Below are 14,345 nucleotides of genomic sequence, written 5' to 3'. Positions count from 1 at the left end.
CTCAAAGTTATATTACCTGTGGACGACAAATCATTACTCTGTGCTTCATATAGATAATGACGATTTTCCATGTAGCTTCTCTTCATGTTAATAGGTTTTCTCAGGTTGGATCAGGGGATACATTCCCTCTGTCATCGTTGCAAGCCACGGGCGATACTTCGTTACGAACCGTTATCACCCGAGGTGGCCTGTGGCTACTTAACCAATCACTGCACGTGCCAATGCGTGCGTGCTTGTGTGTGTGTGTGTGTGTGTGTGTGTAACGTAGCTTTAACAATTTTGCAGTCATATCGCTACGATGTCTGCAGTGTGGCAGTTTATAATAATGTCTAGCATTGGGGCATCATGAAGCAGACACGTATCATGATGCCCCACCCAGTCACATTATCCTGATACCAGGTCGACCTGTCCTAACACTAACTCCTTAATGCTGAGCGCCAAGCTAGTACCATTTATTATAAGTCTTTGGTATGACTCGGCCGGGTTTCGAACTCGCGGCCTCCAGCATACACCATGTGCGAGTGCATTTTTCTCGCCATTGTGATCAAATTAAAAAGGTCTTTCTCCGATTCACCTGTAATATGAAAAGCTTCATGTTTACACCCGCATTAAGTTAATAATACTAAAGGTAATATGTATGCAAGTGAGAGAGAGAGAGAGAGAGAGAGAGAGAGAGGATTAAACGGAGGTGTTCGTGCTAAATATAGATCAAACACAGTCTGAATGTGAAAGCTATTAAAACTTTATTGGCGTGACTGTATAATACATATGCAGGAGTTTAATTTCAGGAATACAATTTCTTTAATTCATTTTCCTCTCTGATCCTATCTCGGATGACAAAAGATCTGAATTTAATTCCACCTGCTTTTATTACAAATTAGGCTCCATTCGAAATCCTTTTCAAACGTGCATACATTGTAAAGTATTATATATATCGTATGTGTACTTGAGTTAGCACTCATCAGAATATTAATACTACTACCATATCAAGAAGAGTGTTTCTCTTAGTCACCTGTAATTCGAAAAGCTTCATTATTTACTCACACGCTTTAATGTAATAATGCTGAAGATAATGAGTATGTGTATGGGTGAGTGCGTAAGAGAGAGAGAGAGAGAGAGAGAGAGAGGGAGGGAGATGTAAATAACTTCGGGCTTTATTCGTAACTATAATCCAGGTGGGCGACAAATGCCATAAGTTTCTAATACGTGTCTTATATACAACGAGTTTCTTTCTTTACGTACCTTTATAATAACGTATTGGCGAGTTCAATTTCAGCTATAAAGGTTCATTAAATCATCTTCTTCTATTCTCTCGGATAGGAAATGATCTGTGTATTTCCACCCCATGACCTGTTTGAATACAAATTTGTCCCAGTTAGAAATCTTGTTAAACGTGCATTCATCAGAATATCAACATTACTACTATATTAAAAAGGTTGTTTTCTGAATTACCTGTAATATGACAAGCTTCATATATACACACCCATTTTAAGTTAGTAATACTGAAAGTAATAGGTTTTGGCATGAGAGAGAAAGTTAAGCACACGTGTTCGTGCATCAGTATGATATAAGCATTTTTATAAAGAATACATTTTCATGAACTAAAAGGAATACCCAGACCAGAATGCTAGTTTAACAATTTTGCAGTCATATCGCTACGATGTCTGCAGTGTGGCAGTTTATAATGATGTCAAGTATTGGGGCATCATGCAGCAGACACGAATCATGATGTACCACCCAGTCACATTCTCCTGATACCAGGTCGACCTGTCCTAACACTAACCCCTTAATGCTGAGCGCCAAGCTAGTACCATTTATCATAAGTCTTCGGTATGACTCGGCCGGGTTTCGAACTCGCGGTCTCCAGCATCCAAAATGTGCGAGTGCATTTTTCTCGCCATTGTGATCAAATTAAAAAGGTCTTTCTTCGATTCACCTGTAATATGAACAGCTTCATCTTTACACCTGCATTAAGTGAATAATACTAAAGGTTATATGTATGCAGATGAGAGAGAGAGAGAGAGAGAGAGAGAGAGGATTAAAAGCATGTGTTCTTGCTAAAGATAGATGAAACAGTCTTAATGTGAATGCTGAAGGTAATGAGTGTGAGAGAGAGAGAGAGAGAGAGGTACAATAATTATGGGCTTTATTCGTAACTATATTCCAGGTGGGCGACAAATACCATACGTTTCTAATACGTTTCTTATATACAATGAGTTTCCTTCTAAATAAGCAGAAAAAATATCAGACTACAGAAGATATTACAATGCAATTTATTTTTTCATAACTGTCTCTTGGAATTTCACAGTCAACGGATGTCTTCAATGCATTTCCTATTTTGATTCTATCGGAGTGTATTGTCACCATAGGACCTAATTTGATTTCATAAATTAGTAAAATCGACTGAATGTCTTGTTGTATGTGCATGAATTGCAAACTATTGTATATTCCGTATGCCTATGACAGCAACAATTAGTAAGAATACGCCAAATGCTATCGTATTAAAAAGGATGTATCTCTGAATCACCTGTGATATGTAATTTTCAAGTTTACACCCGTTTTAAACTGAAAGTAAACAACACAGGTGTATGCATGAGAGAGAGAGAGAGAGAGAGAGAGAGAGAGAGAGGTCGGGGTGGGGTGGAAGTTACTATACAGTTGGCTAATAGCTATGTTTCCGATGAGCGACAAATCATAACTCTGTTTCATATAGATAATGAAGATTTTCCACGTAGCTTCACTTCACATTAATAGGTTTTCTCCGGATGGATCAGGGGATACATTCCCTCTGACATCGTCGCAAGCAACAGGCGAAAATCTGCTACACTCCTGTATCACCCGTGGCCGCAATTGCCTACTGAACCAATCACTGCGAGTGCGAATACATGTTTCTCGCCATTGTGACCAAACATGATCTTTCATGCTATTTGAATGAACTTATCGAGGTTTCTCTTCCACACACAGCCATTTATTGATTGATAAAACGGCACTCTCATTGATGTGTTGGAGACTGTAACATTATGTCTTCGTCTTGTCAACTCTTACTCATGTAAAACAAGGAAATCTCAATTCAGGCAGCCACGAGAGTAGTAAATGGGGCCACCCTAGCGTCAAGTGGACATACCATGCAAAAACAGTCGATGCACTCTGGCGTCAAGGGCAATTTTATATTGGGAATTTTAACATGGATGGAACTGTAAAGCGTCAAGGGGAATTGAACATGGAAATTGAACAGGACCAGTACTTTAACGTCAATGGGACTTTAACGTTAAAATATGGGGTTTGCACTTTGTCGTCAATGGGAATTAAACATGGGAATGTCACCTGGGGATCAATGAGAATTAAACATTGTTGACGTCATTGGTTTATAGGGTCAACACCTTCTATAGGGTGAAATGTATTTGTAGGGACAAAGGGTTGATAAGGACAAACATAGACATACAGAAACAAATACACATCCAAACACACAGAAAAGAGGACAGAAATATTCTATAGAAAGACTCACAGATAGAATAGAGACTCTAAAAAGAAAAGTCTGTTGTATGGGTTCAAAACATTTATTCAAATAATACATGGGCTCTCTTTGGACATAAAACAAACCTATTTACGAGTTGTTTAATTATTGACTCTAGTAAACTAATGTTTAAAATTAACGTTCACTCCTTTCTAAAATCACTTCATATGCAACACATTTACATTAATTGTTCGTTTATAAAAAAAAGCTAACACAAAACAAGTAACAAACAATCAAATAAGAGAAAGTTCATGTCTGTCTCTCTATCCGTCACACACGTTGTTTAAAATCTGGTCAGCTACCACTTGTGTCCCAGCATAGATGTTTCCCATCACGTACTCCCTTTCAGTCGTACATCTGCTGTTACGTCCATCGTGCTAGGTACACTTATCGGTAAGCAGATCAACAGCAGTCATCGTCTTCTTCCCATGGAGGTACAACACATGCCATATGAATAGTCACTTTTCCATCGGTAATGTCAATTTTTTCTCTCATCGACTGCACGTCTTCAATAGCCCTCAAAAGTTTGGAAGAAGTTATTTCTGCAGGTGTGCTAAATCCGAGACATACAGGCGAGCTCAAACTGCTGTGATACATAGATAGGCTCAAACGACCTCGATCTTTGACTTGGCAATGTCATTTGAGTTCCCCTAACAGTGAGTCAAGTAGATCCGTAATGAAACCTCATACTTCCTCGGCTGAAACGTCAGACGCGAAGTCTTTTAATTTCACCGTGTAGGTGTAAGTTGTCGTTCTAAATTTTCTCGAGGTCGCTGTCTGAGTCATTTGGATGCTAAAATACTCCTTTAGGTCTATTGAATCCTTTCCCTTCTTGAATGCACTTTGCTGTGACGGTATGATGGTGAAAGAGGTCAGTGATGTTTGTTCCTTCTCTTTTTTCTTCTGCGTAGAGTTATTCATCTTTCTCGTCGCTTGTCCTCGCAATGAAGTGTCATTCTTGGAAGTTGTCCCTTTTTATATGCTGACCAATATCGATGTGACCGTACGGCAACGTAAAGTGATTGGGAAGTCTCACTCGCTTCTGGTACACGATTTGATAGATTTTTTCCAGGGATCGACTGACGATTTGGTGAGTGGGTAAACGTACAATCTTATTCGGTTGGTGAGTGGTCACATTAAAGTTTCCATCCTCTCAAGATTGCAAGGCTTCTTTTAATACCCCAAAGTTGACCACTCGACTGGTACGATAATTCAGAGTCAGTCCTTTCACTTTGCACGTCGTGTGCACTTCTCCTTGTTTGTCCCGATATTGGTAGCCGTAATTTTTAGGACCGCCAATCGCGAAACTTAGAATCTTGTCGTCGTGGTGTTCGTCTGTCCAGGCTCCTAAACGGTCTCCTTCGATGTTAAGGTGTTGCTGACCCGGTCGATCGATGTAGATGCAACTGTCCGTGTCAAAGTACAGGACACGATCCCCTAACAGTTCTAAAGTTTCGTTCAATTTTAAGCTAGCATGGGCTGTCACATAAGCCGCAATGATGACATTTCCAAATGCATCGGCTTGTACAAAGTTTAGATCTTCTTCGTAATTGACTAAGATCAAATCCTCACGAACGACGTCCACGTGTTTCATGAATTTGGTTTTGTCGTGAATCATTTGGAAGTAGCGGGAAGGTTCTGTCAAATACTCCGTCTTGATTAAACACGTTGATATAGTTATAAAATGAAAATACTATGACTATCTTCTGTCTTGACAACCTTTAATTTAATACTTTCAAATGACAAAAACTGACAATGGAACATTAACTTATTATTGTTACAAAATCTGTACAACAGAGGAATAATTTATCTGATTGACTGTGACCTACTTTCATTAAATTCAATCGAATGAAAATAATATTTAAAGACTTTTTCCAAAAAATGTGTAGTTTAACAATATATATCATTTATTTACGCAAGAAGAGAAACCTTTCTGGTATCGAATAGTATAATTCCTACTGAGTCAAAGCGCAGAAGAATAAACGCAGTTTTCAGGACACCACCCCACCCACGTTGTCTTAACTTCATTTTCAACTGTATTCATTGTTCATTACAGAACGTGAGCAATGTTAGAGAGTGGTAAGTTTAAAAAGACCTAATCTGTTAACTTAAATTATTCTTTAACATTTTGTAAACTATTTTACTCTCTCTGATTTCGAAGCAAGTCCGGTTCAAAAGAATATAATACCGGGACTTTAACACTGATGTTACTATAACACCTGGGAAATAACATCGTAGAGGTGAGAATGACATCGAGTAATATGTTTTTGACAATAATTAAGATTCATGCCTGAACGATAATAATATTTCCTTTTATTTATTCTAGCTCACAAACTACTCGTTGTTTATGGTGCTAATATAACATCAGGAGGTATACACAATCATACGTCTCATGACAAGATTTGAAGACTTCACTTTGCTGATGCTAATATAAAGACATTTTGTCACATATGAAAATATCAAAATGACAAAGTATGACCACTACTTTGCCAATAATATTCTATATTTCGACCTAAATAATCGAATAAAGCAATATCGTACTTTGTGTAAAATCCTTTTCTGAAGATGAAATTCGTCTCTCTTAAAATAAACTATGTTCAATGTATTTGTACACACCATTTGTACTGCAAGATGAGGTTATATTGTGTAAAGTTGAACTTTAACTGTCATATGGTCATGACGCTAATAAAGGAAACGTCATGTAATAAATGCAGCTTCATCTTCATGTCAACCTATCAACCTTGACACCTTCTTCATTTCTGTATTTTTTTCCGTTTGGGTTGCAATCATGCATGGTTTAACATATATTTCATGATTAATTCCGAAGAGTTTGTCACAGTACTTCAATATTACATTAGCAAATATTGCTTGATATCTGACACTGAATAAAGACGAAAACAGTAGTTTATATCTGCTATACGTTGATATGATTAAAGTCAAAACTTGTAAACGCCACATTACTTTATAAATCCCCACTCTACTTTCCAAACATATAACACGTACAACACTAAGCACATTAAACTGACAGGAAAGCAAAACCAACGGTCATACCATATTCGACCAAATAGAAACACCAGGTTCGTGAAACTAGATGAAGAGTGTGCCTATATTTAAGGCCTCAACATCTAAAATATATTGCTTTCTCTGGGTGCGCTTTTAAGTTCATTTATTTTAAATTCTGAGTTGCTGATGTGTTCAACTTTAGATGCAAATATAAGCATCCCTCAGCCTCCTGGAATTAAACACAGTATGTGATGATGTCCAATTTCCCGTCACATTATACATGTATAGGAATAAATTTGAAACACAATAAAGCAGCATGGAATTTCGCAGATGTATTGTCCTGAATTCGTCTATCCATGAGCAGGAGAGAGGCTGAACAACCTCTAATTGATTCACTCTCCGTTTCGCAAACTAAGCCTTCCTCGAAAATCGCAGAAAACGACAACAACAACAAAATAAAATTCGCGATTTACTCAGTACCTGGCATGAGAAAACCCTGTCAACGAACTTAATAAACTCTAATTGACTTACCCAGCTTATCGCTGATAAGATTTTCTGATCGCGAAAAATCGCAGGAAAAGTCAGCGATCGCGTCGGTGCCAAGTTTGAGACAGCGCCTCTCTGCTGCTATAAATTAAATCATTTTTATATCAATAATGGCAAACATTAGAGAAGCGTATATCACTAGATTAGCTCGAGAGCGACTAGAGGCAATAAAGAAATATCTTAACGTCCGTGATTCTGTCAGACAAAAATTACAAGCGCGTCAAGAGTCTCAGGTGGAATTTGCAGAAGGTGCAGAACAATTATATAAACCGGTTACTAAATCCATTGATAAGCTCTTGGTTTCATTAATAGACACAGCTAAAAACGGCAAGACAAACTAAGAAACCAGAGAATATTTTAAGAGAACTTCCAGGTAAAATGGCTGCAGCTCAAACATAATTACAAGAAGAAATTCAACAAGTATATGATAGTGTTAACAAAATCCACGAGGAGATCGATGATATAATTGATCTTGTTACACCAAAACTAAAACCAAAACCACCAGCCCGATTTACCGAAGAAAGGTCGCAGACTACTTCGAGAAAAAACTTTAGCGGTTACCGCAACAGGATACCCAAATCGTGATACATTATTAGATCTAAACACCACCAGTCTTTCAGAAAGAAATTGGGTTCCTTTTGTATTTCGAAAGTCTCGTGGTATATCTAAAATCACTGATAAATATAGGGATGAATTTGAAACGTTTGAGAAACAAGTTGAAGATGTTAAAAGGGTGCCATTACTCGGAGATATATTATCGCCAGGAAAATCACCATCTGGACCACCTCGTATTGAGGAAAGAGAAACAACCGAAAGTGGTCTTGTTACTCCATGCCCCAGCAACATTCTATCTGACGTAGAACGACTAGAAATTCTGATTGGAGGATCGCGAGCTGGAAATAATTCTCCAAAAATAACCAATGAAGCAGTTGATATTTGTCGACGATTATTTCAAGGTGGTATCATGGATATTAATGTTTATCGGGAACTCATTGATGAAATCGCTGATGACTATCATAGTAACTAGTTGTTATCGCGATTAGATAAATGAATATCAAATAAGATGAGTATACACAATGTTCACTGTGGACCTGTAGCGGTTAGGGTGATAAATTTGCGATTACCAACCTAAAAAGCAACTTACGGAGAACGACTCGGTGATGTTATTCAGGGTTTATTCAGAAAGATAGACCCCAAAGCAATACCGATCGCAAAACAATTATCAATGAAAACTATTGACGTTGTTCGTGATAAAGCTCCTGGTGCTATTGGTAATGTTACCAGTAAAGCGTTCTCGGCAATCAAGGACAGACTAGCACGATTAATACGCAGACCAAAAGCGGTCCAACCACAACCAGTGAAATTACCAAGCACCGAAGTGATGCCTGCAAATGTCAGTAAACTAATAAATCAAGCCGCAAATCGAAAACTAGCAGATTTAGCTGGACACGTAGAACAAAATATAATACAAGTCTGATATCAGGAAGTGGTCTTCGTGTTAGACGATAACAAGTTATAATAAAAATGCTTAAACGTGCATCCGACCCAGCGTTTGACATGGACGCACCGGTACTCAAGGATGAATCTATACGCGATTATCAGTATTATTCTTATGAAGCACGACAGCCAAATCAGCGTGGACGAACTGAATTACAAGTTCAGGATACAAGTATATATTTCTCGCCCGATGAAGCATTTATTGAAATCGAAGGTGAACTTGTAACAGACGTCGTTGCTAATACAGAATAAGGAGCTGATATCAGAGTTGGCTTTGTTAATAATGATATTATGGCGTTATTCAAAAGTGCTATATACATGATCGATGGAAAGGAAATTGAGACTATCCAAGATAATGTTGACGTTGCTACAACGATTATGGGTCTAGCAAGATATTCAGATGATTATACTAGATCAGATGGTTGTTATTAGTTTTAAGTTCTCTTGGAGAGCGGAATTAGTGCCACACTCACCAGGAATGTATGTGTGCATTGTACGCTGTTTGATTTAGATGTCTGTCCGTGGCATGGCAGGATGGTTTGTTGGTTGCAGCTAGTCCACAAGAAGGTGCTCAGAGACTCCAGTTTCGAGGCCTAAATTTAGTCGCCTTGCCCAATTTAGAAATTCTAATCTCTGTGCTGTTTTTGGTTTTGTTAGGACAGATGGAGATACCTTTGATGACAGTCTATAATTCTAGATTTAGATTTGCGACTTTGTGTGACTGTTCCTGATGCTTCTGGATTTGAGACCACCTTATACGTTATTATATTTGGGGTCTTTCGCATACCTTCATGTTTTCATTTCCGTTGTGTGCGGCAGGGACTGATTGTCTTGGGTGTTTTGTCCACCTTAAAAGTTTTTAAACTGTGGTCTTACTTTGTTTATAGTTTATATTTTCGCATTGTGCGGCTGGGCTTAGTAAATGTGGTTGTTTAGATCACATTATAGTATAAATTTTTGTGTTCTAGTAGATACTTATAATTCTGCTGGTTTATATTTCTTGCCTTTTGGTGTTATATAGCTGTCACCTTGGGTCAGAGTTTGTTATTAGGAGGGACGTTGCTAGTATTCATATCAGGGTGGTTACATTAGGCTTTTGTATCAAAGAAAAAAGAAAAGAAATTATATTTGTTAAGTTGTTTCTTGTATTCTGTGTGATCTTGAATGTATCTCCTTCTCCTCCCTTTCATTACTGGCGATGCTAGGTCAAGCGTTTTCACACGACCCAGTATGACTTAAGGAGGCAGGTCCATCTTTTATTCGTTGTTGTAGGGTCCGCCGTATGCGCACCGGCATTACCAGCCCTAAGCGGTTGATCTTCAGCTTTTAATATAACTCTTTATGTGTTTAGTATTCCCTCCCCTCCACAAGGCTTCCAAGTCGTGTTCAACCATCCCCTATTAAAATTGTTTCAGCTACATTTCTGAATATTGTTTTATTTTTTATGCTGGTTGTCTCGAAATTATGTATTTTGAGTTTATCTGTTTTCCACTGGTGTTACATATTTTGTTGATTTTTTTGGGATAATTTATACAATTTTAGAATCCCCCACCCACGATATTACTGACACTCTTGGGTCGGGTTGGTTTTACAGGACTGCAATATGGCATAGGGAGGCAGGTCACTCTTAATCAGTCGTTATGGGGTCCGCTGTCTGCGCACAGACATTACCAACCCTATGTGGTGTATCTCTAGCTGTTCGCTTAACTCTTGATATGTTTGGTTTGTCCCTCCCCCATGGCCACAGTGTCGCTTTCAACGACCTCAATATTTAATTTATCTTGCATTTCTTTATATGTTTGAGAGTCTAGGTATTTTGTTATGTGGTCGTATTGCTCCTTTTGGTTATGGACCTTGATTATTAGATTTTGTTTTTAAGTCCTGATTCAGTGAGATAGTTTGTCCTGATTCAGTGAGATAGTTTGTCATGTACCCATGTGTTGTATTAATATGAGTGTTTTGTTCGCTATAAATTCAGGGTATGTCAATAGAGATCCAATATTCTTTTGTTAATTTTGAAATTTGTTTCTTTCTTTCAGGTATTTGGGACAAGTGCTGAAGATGTGTTACAGATCATCTGGTATTTGGCAGTTGAAGCATTTGATGGTCGAAGGTTTGGGCCCTAACTATTTCCCAAAGCTGCAGGCTAATTTAGTTTTGCCACTGTTAATTCTATTAATAAGTTTTGGTTCATGGCGGTTTAATGTTTCTATTGATTTCCTTCTGCAAAGCAAAGCGTTTGCGTCATTTGGAACTTTGGGTCCAATGATCCTGCCATTTCTTAAGACGTAGATTTACGTTACGCAATAATTAAGAGGTGCGGGATTAAGGTCCCCTAATTTTTGCTTAGCGACGTTATCAGCTTTTTCATTTTCTAAGATTAATATGTGACATGGTATCAACATAAATCCTACAATCTGTTTGTTGATATGTAGTTCAGGTATAAGGTAACATTTACGGAGAATTTTTTCTCTTGATTTTGAGCTGTTTGTTTGTATGGATGTAATGATGCTGAGTGAGTCAGTTATTATTACTGATTTGTTTATATTATTATTTTTAATCCATTTCTGCCAAGAATTCTGCTGTAAAAGTTTACCATTAGTCAGGTAATCTGGATCACATTTGGGAATTATATGCCGCGATCACCACTGCTGCTGCCGGTCGACGGATTCTTACGTTTTAGAACCATCGGTGTATATCTTGACAGAATTTGAGTATGTGTCTAGTATTTCCATTGTGATGATTGTTTTCAGCTTAAGTTGCGGGCCCAGTTTTTTTCATTTCCAATCCGTTTGAATTTCAATCCGATTTTCAAGTTTTGGTTACCTCTTCCGCACCGAGATGATTGTTGTTACTCTCCAAAACGCCAGGCCGGATTTATTTATCAAATCAAGTCCAGTTGCACTAGTGGACAAAACAAACAGGATATTTAACCGCGTTAATAAAGTGGCCTGCTTTCTTAACGCTTTCCATTGTTGGCTTTAGACCCATTTCTTTGTAGCATTTGATATCTTGGTGTTCATCTTCTTCTTCCTCCTGTCCTATTTCTTCCTCACTTCCTTCATCTTGCGATTCGTTTATTTCTTGTTCTTGGTCTTCTTCTTCTTCTTGACTTCCGTTGGAAGATGTTGATATTTCCAAGTCACCTGCAACTGCATCGGTGTCGCTGTTATCCTTCTGCCTTGGTGAAGTTGCCTTGTATACTGGAGTATTTGTTGTTATTTTTGCATATGTTTCCTGTATTGTATTTTTTGTTTGTTCAGCTACAACTTTCGGCCCCGGTCACATGTTGTTTTGTCGGTTCGGTCGTTGTTTGGTTGTTGGTTCTTTCTTGTTGAGTTGTAGTCTGTGTGTTGCTCACTAACTGCAACGACTGCTCCTTCTGTTGTGGCACGGATCCCTTTCTGCGACGACTCGTGAGCCATTTTCCCGTTTCTTTGTTTTGTCTTCTCTCAAATTAAGAGCAGCGTGGTTCGATTCTTCAGTGCTCTTATGCTTCAGCCTGATGCAGTTAAGAGACCTAGGCCTTTTATTGCATTCATTGATTGAGCCGGGATTAATTGCTCCATCGCTAGCTCCATTTGTGTGCTCTCTTGCTATCTTCGCTGCGACTGCATTAACAATGGATGATCATATTGATTTATTACTCTCAAGCGCGGACGCGATAGAAAACATCCCCACGAGTTTTAAGTAGGGCCGCTATAGCTTATCTAATGTAGAGGGATAGAAGTTAAAGAGCACATATAGTGATAAAAAAGTATTTAAAATAAACCACAAATAACCTTTTTATAATATTTTGTTTCAATCAACAAACCACCAATATAATAAATAACATCAACACATTTTTTCTTGAAATAACACATTTTTGACACAGTTGAAAACGTCGTCAAGTCAAGTTAGACTTCCACTGATGGAGGTCATTTGACCATTGATGTACACTACGTTTCCTAGCTAAAGACAACATATGTCAATACTAGTCACAAAACCCTAAATCTACTTTTTCATCGTTTCTAAAAGAGTAACGATCAAAATAAGTCACTCAGTGTTCTAACGGATATCCAAGACGGTGTTGATGAAGAAAATACACACTATATTGTCCACACAACATTGAATATGTGCCTTGTAATGATCTCATTGACCTATTGGTACGCCTTTGTCTATACCTCGTCTCAGTAAATCTCGACGTCTTTTGTGCTATTTTGGGTGTTTTTTAAGCGGTCACGTAAAGGAGTTTGTGACCTCAGCTACAATGGACTCGAATTTACCCAGATTGCTAACCATCTCTATCTGGTTCTCTAATATGGCGCAATTATCAAAAGCCTCAAGTTAATAAATACTTCGACCTTGCATGGATCTGATTTCGATGCCGAAGCGCTAATGAAGAGACCAAAAAATGGTACTTTGGTTTCGTCTATCATACATTTGTTTTGGTTGAAACGCATTCCTTTAGAACGTGCACGTTCAAGTGCTTTCGTAAACATGCGGTCATGCTCATGTCCTTACACCAATATGTCGTCGGAAATGCATGTCACATTTGATAAACAGTCACAAGGTTTATCAGTTTTCATTTGAAAAATATCCTGCGAGCTTTTATTACCAAATTGTAACCTAAGTTATCGGTGCCACCCGAATGGAGTAATGAATGTCGTGAGGAATGACGACTCTTCATCTACTTTGACATTTCATGTTTTATTTTGAAAAATATCCTGTGAGTTTTTAATACCAAAGTGTAACCAATAATTTGGTTAGGTCTTTGGTCTGCATTAGGAGTCTTCGCTGCATTTCTCCTGTCATCTATTGAGTAAACAATATTCAGATAGTCTTTAGCGCGGTCAGTGAGAATTCTTTCTTGTTTTCTTATCCCGTTGTTCTTCTTTTATTCTGGCCCAGTAGTTAATTTGAAGATCGTGTTGCAAATATATTTAACTGAGGAGATAATTGGCAATGGTTCTCAGAGAATGAAGTCTCTCTTCCTGCTTTCCTGTAACTAATTGCTGAAGCGATTTGACAATCTAAGGTCAATCAGCTTGCTTCCATTTTGAGGCCGGTTTTTGGATGTGATTGTCACTCTCACAGTTGTTTTATGCCCACGTAATTGCAATTTTGCCGTTGTTAACCTGGTCAGTGACGTACTCTTTGAGCACTGTGTACAATATTGTATGAAAGTTTCTTTTTCTTGGCATGCGAGTCTTTGACATCGATGACATACCATTATTGGTGGGTAGAGACGTATACTTTTGTACAAGACCATTTGAGCCAAACACTTTATCAAGCACTTCTTGGCGATCTTTTAACGGAAAACCAGCTATATAGTCCGTGTGTATGTTTGCACTTTGCTTTAGATGATGAGTACAGCGAAAGTATGTGCTGCCAGGCAAACAGTGCTTAATAGCAACTTTGAATACAAATTTCTCATTGGTTCCGATTGTCATTAACTCGAGCTGGCTATCTCTCAAGTTGTCAGCGACGTCATGGAGGAATGCAGAATAAGCCTTGGTGCTGAGGTTAGTATGCATTAAAGTTGGGGTGACCACAATCGAACAAAAAACCGCATGTGGAAGAGACTTATCCGCGCTAATACCAACCGGTATTTTGAATTTTAGAAAGAGATCGTAAACCAGTAAAATACTTCTGGTACAGAACTTACATTGTTTTGCTTACCTCTTCGGCGGGTTAGTTGTTAGAGCGTCCGCCTTGGATGCTGGAATTGGCGAGTTAGAACCCGGACGAAGTCTACCAAAGACTTATAAAATTGGTAATAACAACTGCCTCGCTAGGCGCTCAG

This window comes from Sinohyriopsis cumingii, chromosome 5 (assembly GCF_028554795.1).
Source record: "Sinohyriopsis cumingii isolate HCF-2022 chromosome 5, ASM2855479v2, whole genome shotgun sequence".
NCBI classification, from domain to species: Eukaryota; Metazoa; Mollusca; class Bivalvia; order Unionida; family Unionidae; genus Sinohyriopsis; species Sinohyriopsis cumingii.
The sequence above is the reverse complement of the archived record's forward strand: the minus strand, read 5'-3'. Positions refer to the sequence as shown.